The sequence below is a fragment of the Rhinopithecus bieti genome, unplaced genomic scaffold (assembly GCF_001698545.2).
Source record: "Rhinopithecus bieti isolate Rb0 unplaced genomic scaffold, ASM169854v2 scaffold_5179, whole genome shotgun sequence".
Taxonomy (NCBI): domain Eukaryota; kingdom Metazoa; phylum Chordata; class Mammalia; order Primates; family Cercopithecidae; genus Rhinopithecus; species Rhinopithecus bieti.
The window spans coordinates 648,277-666,003 of NW_016804741.1; positions in this window are offsets into that span (position 1 = coordinate 648,277).

Consider the following 17,727-nt stretch of genomic DNA (forward strand, 5'->3'; position numbering starts at 1 on the left):
GCAGCCACTTCTGGGTAAGAAGCTCTTTACAACCAGAGGACTTGGATTTCCTGTTTTCCTGAAGATGGTTTTCCTGTCGCAATATACGGAGCACATTCAATCAAATTCCTCTCAATAAATCCTTATTCTTTATACCAGTGATTACCATAAATTATTGTACTTTCTTAAAAATGGCTTTCAAACTTAGAAATATTTGCTATCAAACAAAGCATTAGGGTTTAGAGTAAAATGATAAAATATCTTCACCTCATGTCCCCGTTTCTTCCCTCAAATCACATTGATCTCCCTAGAAATGGTCACAATGACCAAGTTGCCATGTGTGTATGTGTGTGTGTACGCATGTGTAGGTATATGTACAGTATATATGTGTATATATATTTGCTGCACGTTTGCATAACACTTATTTTTAGGAGAGCTAGGAAGCTGATTTAAAAAGCTGACCACACAGCCAGCATGATTGTCACATTTTTCTGATGTGGACTTTGATTTCCTTCCTCTAGTGAGGAGTGATGAACTTTTTGGCTGCAGCTCAGTCTGCATGTGAGAAGAGTTCTGAAGTTTGAAAGAAAATGAATTAACAACAAGATTCTGTGAAGTCTAGGACATTCAAAAGGGGAGTTAAGAGGATAGAAATGAACAGTGAATCTCTGAAGTGTCAGTGGCTGAAACAGTCTCTTTTAACTTAGAAAACTCATACTATTTAAAATCAATTCAATAACCTTTTCTTTATCATCCTCATTTTACTATATGAACCCAGTAAGCATTTTCTCAGTGTGTTCTTAGTGTCACCTGGGGCAGGTTACTTAACAATATATCTGAACCCTAGTTTTTGGGAACAATAATACGCCTTTTTATAAGACTGTTGTAGGTTTAAATGAGATGATGATTGTAAAGCACTTAGCATAAGGCATAGCATATAGTAAACACCCAGTGAATTGTTGATTTGTTACATGTATGTTTTCCTAGCCCACTAATTGCTTAGGGAAGTCTTCATAACTTACCATTTTCTCTTCTTAAATGTTAAGGGAGGCTACCAGATTTACATGGACAAAGACCAACCTATCCTCCCCAAAAATAAAACATGAGAAAAATAAATGTCTGCTGTAACTCAAATGTTCCAGTGTCGTGCTGGCAGATCACTCAGGTCTTAGTGAAGCAATTTCTTCTTGTAAATGAATAACTCAGAATAGTCAACTCTTGCCTGGAGCTGTTCCTGTCTTTTGGATACGTGAAAGATGAGTATTGATTGAGAAATCACACAAAAACATGGCAAATGAAAAATCCTCACTGATTGTAGTTCAGCCAGTTACTCGATAAAAAATAAACCAACAAACAAATGCCTAAAGCAGCTGAGTGGCATTTTAAATAGTTTTGTTTTTGTCTAGTTGATCACCCCTTTTTGTAGCGGGAGTGCCGTGGGAGGCTGGGGATGTGAGGGTTAACGTTCTTTCCTGCCTGTCTTTTCAATCAGGTGGCCTGCTTGAAGGGGAAGGAAACATTTGTGGGGACAAATGCCCTTGCCACCCAATTCCAGCTTCTGCTAATAAGCAATCCCATCTGATCCTTTTGAGGATCTTTGAAGTGCATATTTTCTCAAAATTGTTAATTGTATGTGCCCTCCTTGGGGAGATGCCAATGGAGAGGATTCTCCTGCTGCTTCTCATAGAAGAAACCCTCAGGGAAGCTTAGAATGAGAGGAGACACCTTTGGGTTTGAGGCAAGTGAAATATGTTTCCTCCTCCTGGCTGCTTTGAAGGGAAAGCCACAAAAGAGCCTTAGGTATCTCTTGGCAGTGTGTCATTTGGAGAGACCCCAAAACGTACCTGAGGAGTGTGCCAGTCACCACTCACAAAGGCTTTGCATAAAGCTGGATGGCCTTGACTTGAATTACAATTGTGCATCCATTCTGTGCCTGGCTGCTAAACCTCATAGCAGATCTTTTGATGTGTGTGCATTTTCCCAGCTTGGAGATTTTGCTGGCAAACTGCACAGTTGGCAGTAGGCACAGCGCTGGCCCTCTGCAGAGCTGGCAGGGAATAGGGTAATGTACTCAGCACCCACAGAGCCCAAAGTCACTTGAAAGAGACAATGATGGTCTCTGGATGAGGTTGGCAAAAAGTTTAAAGGGATATAGGGTCTCAATCTTGGCCACATTACTTGGTTTCAATTGCTGGTCCCAATAAACATTTAATCAGTTTTCAGTCTTAGAGATGAAAATGTTCTTCCCATCCATGTTGAGTAAGATGTGAAAAGATGCGGGGAGAGACCATGAGAAAGGGAAGAATAGAAGAATGCGTATTTACAGACCCTCAGCAGTCAGATTTTCCAACCTCCTACTCGCTACAGAAATTCCCATTTAATAGACCTGAGAGCACACTAGATTTTGCTTGATTGCCTCCAGTAATTGCAGGCATAGTGTTTGCAAGGTCATCTCTAATTGTTAGCCAATCAATGATTGTGTTCAACAACTTTTCATTGAGCTTCTCTGCAAACATTCTTTTTTCCCCCCTCCCCCATGTAGTAATGTCCCAGTTGTCTCCTTCAGTCTTCTGGAAAAGAAATCACAGGCTACTTAGTTTTTTACCCTAGGAGCGTCCTTTGTTTACCACTACTCACTGCTTCTTCTTGGTTTTATGATTTCCTTGGTACATAAGTGTTTTTCAAAACAGAAAGTTGCATTTTTTGTTTTTTTTGCTTTATTCTCTGTGCCGAGTATAGGGCTGGTCATATTCACTAACCGATATCATAAAAGGAGCTAACAGTTGTAAGCAGTTATTATCTGTCATGTACGGTGCTAAGTACTTTACATAGATTCTTAAGTTATCTTCAAAACAATTCTATGAAGGAGATATTGTGATTATTTCCTATTTGCACACAAGAAAACTGAGGTACATGGAGATTAAGCAATGAGTTTAACAACATGTATCTGAGCCAGTAGGGAAGTTGTATGATTCTAGGACCTTATGCTTGTAACCATCACAACAAAATATAATTGCCCAGAATCTGACAGCTTCAGAACAAATGTAGTGTGTCTATGACTTGCTCAGGACTGAATGGTTTTGGTGGTTCTTACATCTAAGGTGAGCTGTACAATTTAAATTATTTATTTATTTTTGAATTACAGTCAGATCTCCGTATCTGTGGGTTCCACAGCTGTGAGTTCCATTGACTGTGGATTGAAAATATTTAAAAAATTTGCATCTGTACTGAACACATGTAGACTTTTTCTTGTCGTGATTCCCCAAACAATACAGTATAACAACGATTTACATAACACTTGTATTAGGTATTGTAAGTAATCTAGAGATGACATAAAGTATATGGGAGGATGTAGTTTATATGCAAATACTAGATGTGTCATTTTATATCGGGAACTTGAGGATCTACAGATTTTTGGTATATGAGGGAGATCCTGGAACCAATTCCCCAAGGATACCAAAGGATGACTGTATTTACTTGGAAATAATTTCAGACTTAGAAAATATTAGAAAAATATTCCAAAGAATTATATACCCTTCACCTGGTTCCCAAATCGTTACATTTTATAAAACCTAAGTAAAATTACAAAATAACTATATAATATTAATACAATACAATTATTTAATCTACAAATCTTAACTTTTACAGATTATCCTACTAACGTCCTTTTTACTAGTTCAAGATCCAACTCAGGAATACACACTCCTTCCTAGGCCCTTTTAATCTGGAACCGTTCCTCAGCTTTTCTTTCTTTTTTAGGAGTGCATTAGCTTCTTGGGGCTGCTATAGCAAATTGTCACAAACTTGGTAGCGGAAAACAACAGAAATTTATTCTCTCTCAGATCTGAAGGCCAGAAGAACGAAAAGAGGGTGTCGTCAGGGCTGCTTCTCCATGGAGGCTCCGAGCCTCTCTTCCGGCTGGTTGCTGGCAATCCTTGGTTTGGGGCATCAAAATTCCCCTTTCTGCCTCTGTTCTTACATGGGTTTCTTTTTTTTTTTTTTTGAGACGAAGTCTGGAGTGCTGTGGCCGGATCTCGGCTCACTGCAAGCTCCGCCTCCCGGGTTCCCGCCATTCTCCTGCCTCAGCCTCCCGAGTAGCTGGGACTACAGGCGCCCGCCACCTCGCCCGGCTAGTTTTTTTTTTTGTATTTTTTAGTAGAGACGGGGTTTCACCGTGTTAGCCAGGATGGTCTCCATCTCCTGACCTCGTGATCCGCCCGTCTCGGCCTCCCAAAGTGCTGGGATTACAGGCTTGAGCCACCGCGCCCGGCTACGTGGGTTTCTTCTCTGTTCTTGTATAGTCTCCCTTTTTAAAGACACATGTTATTGGATTTAGGGCCCATCTTTATGCAGAATGATCTTATTTTGAGATCCTTATCTCTGTTACATCTGGAAAGATGTTTATTCCAAATAAAGTCACGTTTTGGAGTCTTGAGTTGGTGTATATTTTGGGGGCCACAATTCAACCCACTACAAATGACCTTGATGCTTTTGAAGCATACTGACTAGCTATTTGTAGAATGTCCCTCAATTTGGGATGTTGTGGTGTTTGCCTGATATTCCCTCATGGTGAGATTTAGGTTATATACTTTTAGGAAAATACTGCAGAAGTGTGCTTGTGTCTCCAGAGCTTTGAATCAGGAGGCACGTGGTGTGAGTCTGTTTTATTACTGATGATATTAACTTTGAATATCTAGTTTAGGTGGTGTCCTGCAGGTTTCTCCACTGTAGTTACAATTTTACTTTGCAATTTATATGTATCTTGTTACAAGGTGCTTTGAGGCTATGTAAATATTCTGTTCCTTTTCACTCTGTTGACTGATTTTTATTATTTTGCATTGAGATATAGTCTACATACTATAAAATTCACCTTTTAATATATACAGCTTAGTGGTTTTTATTATATTCACAAGGTTGTACAACTGTCATCACTGTGGAATTCCAGAACATTTTCATCACCCCAAAAGAAACCCATCACACCATCACACCCTATTATTACCTCTCCTCAGCTTCTAGTGACCAATAATTTACTTTCTGTCTCTCAGGGTTGTTTGTTCTGTTGCCTGCTAATTTTAGCAACCATTGACAATTCTTACTTGCAACAATTATTGCTGTGGTGTTTGCCAAATGGTGATATTTCTAAACCATACACTTTTGAAGACTAAAAGTTATGGTGACCCATCCAAAGTGATTAAATTACATACGCTACTATTACATGACTTGGATGCCCAGGATAGTCCTGTTGTCCATTGACATTTGTCATTTGTCTCAGACAAAAGCATCCTGTTTGGATGATAAATTATATGGTCATTCCACTTACTATCACTCAGGTTGTTTATGATAATGTTTAACAGGGTAAATCCACTTCTGTAGCCCTATGTGGGTCTTGCACATGGAAAGATTTGTAGGGGACTTATCCCTTTTCTTCTCCCTCAGAGGTAAAAGAAATCATTGTTGTCCTGAACACATTCTCTTACACAATCAGGAAGCAAAATTCTCTGCATTTCCATGTATTTTTTTGTCCTGATTTGTGCTGACACTATGGTGGTGTTTCTCAGCAAACTACACCTGGGTCTATATCATGTCAGATGACGCACCCAGCTTATTTATATCACGTATTTATTTGTAATTGCATGAGTGTACCTTCAGTTGTAGTAAAGATATATTGTATAGAGTAGGAATCCCAGACCCCCAGGCCGTGGACTAGTTCTGGTTCGTGGCCTGTTAGGAACTGGGCCACACGGCAGGAGGTGAGTGGTGGGCAAGAGAACATGACTGCCGGAGCTCTGCCTCCTGTCAGATCAGCAGCAGCATTAGATTCTCATAGGAGTACAAACCCTCTTGTGAATTGCACACGTGAGGGATCTAGGCTGCATGCTCCTTGTGAGACTCTAACTAATGCCTGGTGATCTCAGGTGGAAGTTTCATCCTGAAACCAATCGCCTCTAACTCTGGGTCTGTGGAAAAATTGTCTGCCCCAAAAGTAATCTGTGGTGCCAAAAAGGTTGGGGACCGCTGGTATACAGTGAATAAAATTTCATGGCACAGTTTGATGGTTTCATGGCTCGGCACTTTTCCATGTTGAAATCTACAGTTGTAGAAGAATGCAGACATTGATTGCCTTACATTTACTTTCAGCCATGTTCCCTGTATCCCTCAATGGTTCATAAGCATGCTTAAGTTTTCTTCTCATGAATCACTGCTAAACTGGATCTCTAGATCTTACGTTGCTGTAATTGATTGTTGAATATTAGGCAAAACAAGATTAATCATTTTAGTTCATGCCAACAGATCTTAGAGATATATTTCGCTAGAGTTTTTGGCTTTGTGCATTCTATATGTTTACACATTCTTTAAGTTTGTTGAACAGTTCTGCTTGGATAAATGGCCATTTATTAAGCATTTACTAGATATCAGGAATTGCATTAGCTATTTTACATAGGTTATTTCATTGATATAAAGTTTCTTTCTCTGTGTCTGTTACTTTATCAAACAACAATGGCTAGGTAGATTTTCATGAAATTTGCAAGTTTATTAGGGATAGTTGTACTTTTATTATGGGTTCTGTAGATTGGGGGAAGGGATCATTTTCAAGGGCCTCTGGAAGATGACACCAGGGCAAGAACAGATGTCCTCCAGAGAAATACAAGGATTGGTTTGTAATGGATTGTGAAGTATTGCTTTGTATAAACCATGCGGTTCTTCATGTGTATTCAAGATAAGAAGTAACACATAGATTTACTCATTACTGTTTTCAACAATGTTAGGTAGATCAATTAAATTTGATATAATAATAAAGTGTCTCCTTATTGCAATACTAGAGCTAGGTATTGTTATTATCTATAGTTTATGGCTGAGGAAATTGAGTCTTAGAATGGTTAAACTGTATGATCAAGGTCACATGCTTACAATGTGGCATTGCGGGAATTCAGTATGGGATCAATCAGATTCTAGAACCATTGCTTTTAATCTTTATGGCTAAGTGCATTAGAACTAAAGTAACTAGGTTAGGTGCGGGGGCTCATGCCTGTACCCAGCACTCTGGGAGGTAGAGGAGAGTAGACCACTAGAGGCCAGGAATTTGAGACCAGCCTGGCCAACATGGTGAAACCCTGTCTCTACTAAAAGTACAAAAATTAGCCAGGCATGGTAGCACGCACCTGTAATTCCAGCTACTCAGAAGGCTGAGGCAGGAGAATCACTTGAATTTGGTATGCAGATGCTGCAGTGAGCCAAGATCGTACCACTGTACTCCAGCCTGGGTGACAGAGTGAGACTCCAACTCAAAAAAAAAAAAAAGAAAAGAAAAAGAACTATAGTAACACTATAGTAACTATATAAGTTTGCTCAGGCAGTCCCAGTGTCCGGAACAAATGGTATTTATAATTTGTTCCAGACAAAATAATCTTATTTGGATGATGATTGGTCACTGCAGTTGTCACTTAGGTTGTTCTTAATAAGGTTAAAACCATTTTAACACTTCTGTGGCCCTATGTGGGTCTTGCTGAGAGGAATGATATGTAGGGGATCCATTAGGCTTAGTTTTATCAGAATTTTTAGTCATATTTCATAGCTCAGAAATATGATCCAAGCAAACAGGTGATGAGGGTTACTCATGGCTGGGCACTGGGCTCAGGAGAAATGGTAGGGGTTCAAGATTGTGAGGATGTGCCATCACTGCAAACAGTTCGCTAAAACCATTGGTTCTGGGGTTGTGAGGAAAGCAAAGTCACAATGGAGAAAGAGACTGAAACACTTGGAAAGTGTTCAAGGGTCTAGACGTCAAGATGTGTTTAAAGAACAGCATCAAAAGATGTGAGTGAATGGTAATGGGGAAAGATGAGTACTTGTGGACAGAAGTATTTCAAATGTCAGCTCTCCTAGTTAGGACAGTTTGCAACGTAGAGCGTGGTGATTTAATGTGTGGGCTTTGGAGGTACACACAACTACCTTTGAATCTTGGGGGTAGATGTGATTTTTACAATGGAGGGCATACTTATTATGAGTTATATTTATATATTATCTCATTATAACTCTCTTGCATTACATCATCTTCCATGATCATCTGTTTTGGGGTTGTTCTGGAAGTATGTGTATTGTTTGTGTTTAGTTTGAACTCAGTACCACACAGGTGGATAGCCTTGGTCTCGGTTATTGCTTACAAGGCACCAACTTATTCTGAACGTGGCAAGCCTGCACTTGCTATCTTGGGATCTGTGCCCATTCACACTGTGTCGGCAAACTCCACTCAAAGAACACAGTACTTCAAAAACCCCACAATGCAAGTGCCTCTCTAAACACCTTCCCTGTGGAGTGCAGAAACAAGCCATGCTTGTCTGGATGGACAGGCAGCAAAGAAAGTCAAACAGGCTTAGAAATATTAGCGTAATTTATGCAACAAAACTTTTTATGTTCTAAAATAGAATCATAAATCTCTTTTAATTATGGTTATGCAAATGTTGAAAGCCTCCAACACTCCTATAATGGATGGGAGTCCATAATGACTCGTGTCCTATTCAAGTTTAATGGAGAAGAAATAAACACAAACACTTACACAACTAGGTATTTTTGAGAGCTGATTACAGTATGGAGATAAAAGGTGTTGGTGGAAGACATAGGCCCTTTAGAGTATATTCACCACAGTCCACTCTAAAGGTTTAATAATGAAATAATTATTTATAGTTAATGATTCTCAATTATTTATGGACTTTGCCTCACTAACTCATACCATTTGGTGATTTCACTACTTGCTGTCATTAGATTGTGAGGAGGGAAAGTAGCTGACAGTAATAACTGCATTTTGTGCTTTTGTTTTTGTATATCACATTTATACATTTCAAATTGCTTTGAGACTCATACTAATTATTCCTCTCAACACCCTTGGTAATAAATTAGCTTTTATGGGATTGCAGAAACCAGATGACTTACTCCATAGCAGGTAAGTTAAAGAAATAGGATGAAAACCTGGTCATTTAATTCTTAAAACGAATCAGTTCTCTTTCACTTGTCAGTGAGTGACCAAAGCTCAAGACTCAGGCTCTTTTCTCCATCTTTAAGCTCTTCTCACCTCTGAGCTGGCTCCATTTCCAAGCAGGCTATCCCTTGTGATGACATGATGGCACCAACAGCTCTAGGCCTGCGTCATAACTTCCTGGAAAATCTAGAGGGCAAAATAGTGCTTTTCTCCTTGGTCTTTCCAGCAAAATCCTTAGGGTCAGATTTGATTGAGCCACATGGTCATCTCTGAGCCAATCATAGTGGCCAAGAGAATGCAATGTTCTGATTGGACAGGACTGTACCCCATGGAATCCTGGGAGTTGGCAAGGGAGAACATTCACCTGGACTTGTGGACCTGCAGCCTGAAAGCTGGGCAGACGTGGATTCCCAAGGAATGTTAGGAAGCTGTCATCAAAAGACGGGAGGGTGAGTGCTGGTCAGGCAGATCACAACTGTCCACTCTACTGGGTCAGTGAGTGGGGTATATGAATTCACCATCTCCAAGAATCTATGGAGGACATTGTAAGGATCACCTGAGCCGAAAGCAACTCACTTCCTGTTTCCCAAAGTTTTCCCCTAGTCACCATCTGTATTAGTTACACTGTAGTCCTTATAGTAGATATTTTTCAAGCAAATTACACTTTTTAAAGTAGTAACTGGTTTTCTTATTTCTATTCAGGCTTATTGACTAGTATAATTTGAACCACACAGAGTGACTATAAAGTAACCGAAATGGGGAAGTTATATAACATCACCAGCAATGCAATATTATACTTCTGTGCAAAGTTTCTGGAAAGATTTTTGAAATATTGGAAGTAGTTGACAAAACCCAAGGATCTATTGGACATCTAGGAATGCAATGCCCCAACTAGACAATGTAAGAATCTTGGAGTTGGCCGGGCGCGGTGGCTCACGCCTGTAATCCCAGCACTTTGGGAGGCCGAGATGGGCGGATCACGAGGTCAGGAGATTGAAACCATCCTGGCTAACACGGTGAAACCCCGTCTCTACTAAAAAATATGAAAACTAGCTGGGCGAGGTGGCAGGCGCCTGTAGTCCCAGCTACTCGGGAGGCTGAGGCAGGAGAATGGTGTGAACCCGGGAGGCGGAGCTTGCAGTGAGCCGAGGTCCAGCCACTGCACTCCCGCCTGGGCGACAGAGCCAGACTCCGTCTCAAAAAAAAAAAAAGAATCTTGGAGTCTTTCTGTACCTGTTGATCCTATCTCCAAAGCTTATTATAATTTCATTCTCACATAGTTCTGATGAAACATTTGGTGGAAAAGGAGGTTGAGAGTATTGCTATAGATACTGTTTGAGGACCTGAGTTGATTTTGACTATCCAAGCTTTCTCTTTCCTCATTATAAATAAGCTAGTAAATTGTTCAGATGGACCATAAAGATTGGTCTCCTAGGGATAATATTTAGGCTGCCTGGGGCTCAGGATTAAGTGATAAAAGGATAGGAAAGCTGTGGTGTTAGCACTCCCCATGTAACTTCTATTTTTACCAGATGTCAGAAAACCCTTTCAGCTCTACCTTAAACCTTGAAAATAGATTTCACTGTCAATCATCTCTTTCTGGATGAAGGTCCTAGCAACCTTAATTTGTTCCCTAAATTATTGTAGTAATTCTCCAACTGTCCCACTGCTCCTTGCCTTGCCCCCCCCAACCCAACCCCACAATGTCTTCTAATGTCACACCCAGAATGATTCTTGGACAATGCACCTAGAGACCCACCACATTCAACTGCCCTGACCCAGGCCATCATTACCTTTCACCTGGACTATTAGGAGAGCCTCCTATCTGATCTCCCTCATTCTTCGTTTGCTCCCTACAATCTGATCTCAGCAGTAGCCTGAGTAATCCTCTTCAACATAAGTTCCATCATGTCATTTTCGTTGTTGTTGAAAACCTCTTCAGTGACTCATTTGAGGTAAAAGCCAGAATCCTCACGGCAGCCCAGTTTGCCTGATATATGTCTGCTTCCTCTGACAGTCACTTCTGACTTCACTCCCTGCTACATTCCTCCTCCTGACTCCACTCAGCTGCACTGCTCTCCTGATGTCACGCCAGTGTGCTGGTTGTGCACCTACGTCGGGGAATTTCACTTTCTGTCTCCTCTGCCGGGAATGCATTTTCCTCAGATATGCACATGGCTTGCCTCACTTCTCCTCTCTCTCTCCCTTCCTCTCTCTCTCTCTATATATATATATGTATGCATATATGTGTGTGTATATGTATGTATATGTCTACACACACACATACAAAAATAAAATTTCAACCTTTATTGCAGCTTCGGGGGCACATGTGCCCACTGAATACAGGAGTTACATGGGTATACTGTGTGATGCTGAGGTTTGGGGTATGAATGATCCAGTCCACGCAGGTAGTGAGTATAGTACTCCCAAAGTTTATTCAGTCCTTGCCCCCATCTCTCCCCTCACAATAGTCCCCAGTGTTTATTGTTGCCATCTTTATGTTCATGAGTAGCCGGTATGTAGCTCCCACTTATAAGTGAGACCATACAACCATACAGTACTTGGTTTTCTGTTCCTGCATTAATTGACTTAGGATAAAGGCCTCCAGCTGCATTTATGTTGCTACAAAGGACATTAGTTTGTTCTTTTTTATGGCTGTATAGGATTTTATAGTGTATATGTACCACATTTTAAAAATTCAATCCACCATTAGTAGGCACCTAGGTTGATTCCTTGGTTTTGCTATTGTGAATAGTGCTGCAATGAACCTACAAGAATATGTGTCTTTTTGGAATAATGATTTATCTTCTTTTGGACATATTCATAGTAATAAGATTACTGGGTCAAATGTTAGTTCTGTTTTAGGTTCTTTGAGAAATCTTCAAACTGCTTTCCACAGTGGCTGAACTAATTCACCTTTTCCCCAACAGTGTATAAGTGTTCCTTTTTCTCTGCAGCTTCCCCAACATCTGTTGTTTTCTGGATTTTTAGTAGTAGCCATTCTGACTGGTGGGAGATGATATCTCACTGTAGTTTTGGTTTGCATTTTCTTATGTTTGTTGGCCACTTGTATGTCTTCTTTCGAGAAGTATCTGTTTTTGTGTTTTGTCCATTTTTAAAAAATGGGATTATTTGGTTTTGCTTGTTCAATTGTTTAAGTTCCTTATAGATTCTGGGTATTTAACCTTTGTCAGATGCATAGTTTGGGAATATTTTCTCCCATTCTGTAGGTCATCTGATTACCCTGTTGATTGTTTCTTTTACTGAATAGAAGCAAACTTTAATTATGTCCCACTTGTCAGTTTTTTTGTTTTTGTTGCAATTGCTTTCAAGGAGTTGGTCATAAATTATTTCCCAAGGTTAATGTGCAGAGTGATGTCTCCTGGGTTTTCTTCTAGGATTTTTATAAGCTTGAGGCCTGACATTTAAATCTGTAATCCACATTGAGTTAATTTTGGTATATGGCAAAGAGTAGAGGTCCAGTTACATTCTTCTGCATATGGTTAGCCAGCTATCTCAGTACAATTTATTGCATAGGGAGTCCTTTCCTCATTGCTTATTTTTGTTGACTTTGCTGAAGATTAGATAGCTGGAGGTATGCAGCTTTATTTGTGTTTTTTAAAATTCTGTTCTATTGGTTTATGTATCTGTTCTTGCACCAGTACCACGCTGTTTTGGTTACTGTGGCCTTATATTATAGTTTGAAGTCAGGTAATGTGATGCCTTTGACTTTATTCTTTTTGCTTAGGATTGCTTTGGCCTTTTGGACTCTTTTTTGGTTGGATATAAATTTCAGAATAGTTTTTCCTAGTTTTGTTAAAAATGATGTTGCTACTTTGACGTAAACATCAAATTGGTAGATTGTTTGGGACCGTACGGCCACTTTAATCATATTGGTTCTTCCAGTTGATGAGCATGGAATGTTTGTCTATTTGTTTCTGTCATCTACGATTTCTTTTAGCAATGTTTTCTAGTTCTCCTTGTAGAGATCTCTCACCTTTTTGGTTGGATGTATTTCTAACTAGTTTATTGTGTGTGTGTTATTATTGTAAATGGGATTGCATTCTTGATTTGGCTCTCAGCTGGAACATTATTGATGTGTAGAAATGCTACTGATTTTTGGGCATTTATTTTGTATCTTGAAACTTTACTGAAGTTGCTCATCAGCTCCTTGAGCCTTTTAATTGAGTATTTAGGATTCTCCAGGTATAAAACCATACTGTCAGAAACGAGAGCTACTTTGACTTCTTTTTTTCCTTTTGGATGCATTTTGCTTCTTTCTCTTGACTGCTTGCTCTGGCTAGGACTTCTAGTATTATGGTGAATAGGTGGTGAGTGTGGGCATCCTTGTCATGTTCCAGTTCTCAAGAGGAATGCATCCTGCATCCAGCTTTTGCCTGCTCAGTGTGATGTTGGCTGTGAGTCTGTCATAGATGGCTCCTATTATTTTGAGGTATGTTATTTTGATGCCCAGTTTGTTGAAGGTTTGTAACATGAGGGGATGCTGGGTTTCACTGAAGGTTTTTCCTGCATCTATTGAGATGATGATATGGTTTTTGTTTTTATTTCTCTTTACGTGGTGAATCACATTAATTTGCATATGTTGAACCAACCTCACCCCCTAGGGATGAAACCTACTTGATTGTGATTAATTAACTTTTTGATGTGCTGCTGGATTAAGTTGGCTAGTATTTTGTTGAAGACTTTTGGGTCTGTGTTCATCAGGGATATTGGCCTGAGGTTGTATTTGGTTTGTTGTATCTCTGCCAGGTTCTTGGTATTAGGGTGATGCTACCTTCACAGAATGAGTTATGGAGGAGTCCCTCTTCCTTACTTTTTTGAAATAGTTTCAGTAGGATTGATACTAGCTTTTCTTTGTATGTCTGGTAAAATTCAACTATAAATCTGATATGGTTTGGGTCTGTTCCTCTGCCCAAATCTCATTTCAAATTCCGATCTCCAATGTTGGAGACAGGGCCTGGTGGGAGGTGATTGAATCATGGAGGCAGATTTCCCTTCGGTTCTGTTCTTGTGGTAGTGAGTGAGTTATTGTGAGATCTGGTTGTTTAAAAGTGTGTAGCACCTCCTGCCTCACTTATTCCTTCTCTGGCCATGTGAAGAAGTGCCTGCTTCCCCTTCACCTTCCACCATGATTATAAGTTTCCTGAGACCTCCCCAGTCATGCTTCCTTATAGCCCATGGAATCATGAGCCGGTTAAACTTCTTTTCTTTATAAATTATCCCATCTCAGGTATTTCTTTATGGAAGTGCAAGAATAGACTAAGACAGAATCCAGCTGGTGTGAGCTTTTATGATTGGTAGGTTTTTATTACTGATTGATTTCAAAACTCGATATTGGTCTGTTTGGGGTTTCAATTCGTTCCTGATTTAACGTTGGGAGTTTGTGTGTTTCCAGGAATTCATCCATTTCCTCTGGATTTTCTAGTTTGAGTGCATAGAGGTGTTCATAATAGTCTCTGAGGATATTTTGCATTTCTGTAGGATTGGATGTAATGTCATTTTTGTCATTTCTAATTGTGCTTATTTGGATCTCTCTCTCTCTCTCTCATTTTTTTTTTTATTAATCTAGCTAGTGATCTATCAATCTTGTTTTTCCTTTCAAAGAAACAACTTTCTCTTTCATTGATTGTTTGTATAGATTTTTTGGTCTTAATTTTGTTCAGTTCCACTCCGATTTTACTTATTTTGTTTGTTCTTCTAGCCTTGGAGTTTATTTGTTCTTGTTTTTCTAGTTCCTCTAAGTGTAATATTAGGTTGTCAGTTTGAGATCTTTCTAACTTTTTCACGTAAGAATCTCGTGCTGTAAACTTTTTTTGCCCTGGTTTTTCTGCATCCCAGAAACTTTGCTATGTTGCATCTCTGTTTTCATTTATTTCAATTTTTTTTAAATTACTGCCTTAATTTTGTCATTTATCCAAAGCGAATTAGAAGCAAGTTGTTTAATTTTCATGTAGTTGTGTGGTTTTGAGAGGACTGGGGTACTGATTTTTTTTCTTTTTATCCCACTGTGGTCCAAGAGTGTGGGTGGTATGGTTTTGATTTTTTTTTAATTTATTGAAACTTGCTTTATGGGTAAGCCTGTGGTCAATCTTGGAGTATGTTCTGTGTGCAGATGAGAGAATGTATTACTCTGTGGTTGACAGGGGGAGTATTCCATAGATGCCTTTTAAGTCCAGTTAGTCAAGTGTTGAGTTCAAGTTTAGAATTTCCTTGTTAGTTTTCTGCCTCTGTTTAATGCTGTCAGTGGTGTGTTGAAGTTTCTCAGTATTATTGCATGGCTATATAAATCTTTTTTAGGTCTTAAAGTAGTTGTTTTATGAATCTGAGTGCTGCACTGTTGAGTGCATATATATTTAGAATAGTTAAGTCATCTTTTTGGATTGAACCTTTTATCATGATGTAATGTTTTTCTTTGTCCTTTTTTTTTTAAAACTATCATTCATTTAAAGTCTGTTTTTGTCTGATATAAGAATAGTGATTCCAGCTGTTTTTTGTTTTCATGATAGATCTTTTTAACCCTTTATTTTGAGACTGTGGGTGTTGTTACATGTAAGATTGGTCTTTTGAAGACAAAAGATAGATGAGCCTTTTTTAAAATCCAGTTTACATCCCTGTGCCTTTTAAGTGGGAGTGTTTAGACCATTTACATTCAAGATTAATACTGATATTTGAGATTAATATTTGATATTGAGATTTTTGATTGTATTTTTAGCTAGTTACTCTGTAGTTTCTATCGTGTGGTTGCTTTATAGCATCTGTGGTCTATGTACTTAAGTATATTTTTGGTAGCACGTATTCTTTTGTTTCAATGTTTAGAACTCCCTTAAGAATCTCTTGTAAAGTTGGTCTAGTGGTAACAAATTTCCTTAGTGCTTTCTTTTCTGGAAAAAATTTTATTTCTCCTCCACTTATGAAGCTTACTTTGGTGGGATATGAAATACTTGGTTGGAATTTATTTTAAGATTGCTGAAAACAGGTTCCCAGTCCTCTCCTGGCTTGTAAGATTTCTGCTGAGAAGTCTGCTGTTAGCCTGATCAGGTTCCCTTTGTATATGATCTGGCCTTTTTCTCTGGCTGCCATTCTGGTGACTATATGCCTTGAGGATATTCATTTTGTATAGTATCTCCGGATTTCTTGTATCTGGATGTCTACCTCTCTGTCAAAATTAGAGAAATTTTCTTGAATTATTCTCTGACATGTGTTTTCAGGTTATATTTTCTTCTTCTCTCAGAAATGCCAGTAATTTGTAGGTTTGATCACTTTACATAATCCCATATTTCTTGAATATTTTGTTCATTTTTCTTAATTCTTTTTTCTTTATTTTGTCTAAGTTCAAAAGACCAGTCTTCAAGGTTTAAAATTCTTTCTTCTGTTTGGTCTGGTCAAATAGAAGATGTAAGCAAATATAAACTTTCAATTATATTTTGAAATGTGAGTTTTCAATTCCAGAAGCTCTGATTGATTTCTTTTAAACTTTTATCTCTTCCTTCAATCCCTAGATTGATGAAAGCTTTAGACATTTCTTTGTGTTGATTTTCAACCTTCTCTTGGATCTCATTGAGCTTCCTTGCAATCCATGCCTTGACTTCTTTATCTGCCATTTCTGAGTTTACATTTTGGTTAGGGATCATTGGTGGAGAGCTAGTATCCTTTGGTAGTGTCACTACAAGCAGAATTTTCTTGGTGTCATAATTCTCATGCTGGTTTTTTTCTCATCTAGAGATGGTGGCACTTCTAATTTTCATAATTATTTTCATGCAAGTAAGATTTTTTTCTTTCCCCATGATATTATTGTATTTATTTTCCTTTGACTCTACCCCTCCCTAAGGGGTGTTACTATACAGAATGTTGGGTGGAGCTTTTTGGCTTTGCCTCTATAACCCTACATATTTCTTTTAGCAGGTTTTTTTTATTGGGCTGTGCAATTTAACCTGTAAGTCAATAGATGATGCTTATGGGTAAGAGCCAGCTGCAGCCAATGTGGCTGGGTAGATACTTGATTATTTTTTTTACCAGGAGAATCTCTCTGTTGCCTCAGACAGTGGGCTGATCCATAGAGTGAACGGTAGTCTGAGCTCCCTGCTCAGCCCTGGGGGTTATGGAGCAAGATGGGTGGGGCCAGTCTGGGCAGGCCCACCTACAGGTCTCCAGTGGCAGGCATAAGCATCATTGCTAAGGGAGAATTTAGTGGGTGAGATGTGCCTAGTCGTGAAGCTGGGAAATCTCCTCAGTCCCCAGTGATCTGCATGGGTGGGGTAGGGGTGGGGGCAACCTAAATTCCTAATCCAGGAGAGTGGATGTTCCAGATGCCTGGAGACATGGAGTGTAGAAGGCTCCACGTCACCACAATCTCTGCACAGGAAGGGTGCTACCCCTCCTTTTAGATCTTTGTCCAAATGTCCACTTTCCAATGAAGCCTTCTGTGACTATCATATTAGTTTCCTCTGGCTGCTATAATGAATCACTACAAACTTAGTGACTTGAGACACCACAAATTTATTATGTTGTGCTTCTAGAGGTCAGAGTCCCACATGTTTTCCCCTGTGCTAAAATCAAGGTGTTAGCAGATCTGTGTTTCTTCTGGACACTATAGAGGAGAACTGGGGTTTTTGTTGTTGGCTGTTTGTTTTGTCTTTTCCAGCTTCTAGAGGTTGCCCATATTTCTTGGCTTGTGGCCCCCTTCCAGAAGCGGTGATATTTCTTCAACATCTGCTCCCATCTCCACATCTCTTCTGCCTCCTTATGAGGACCCT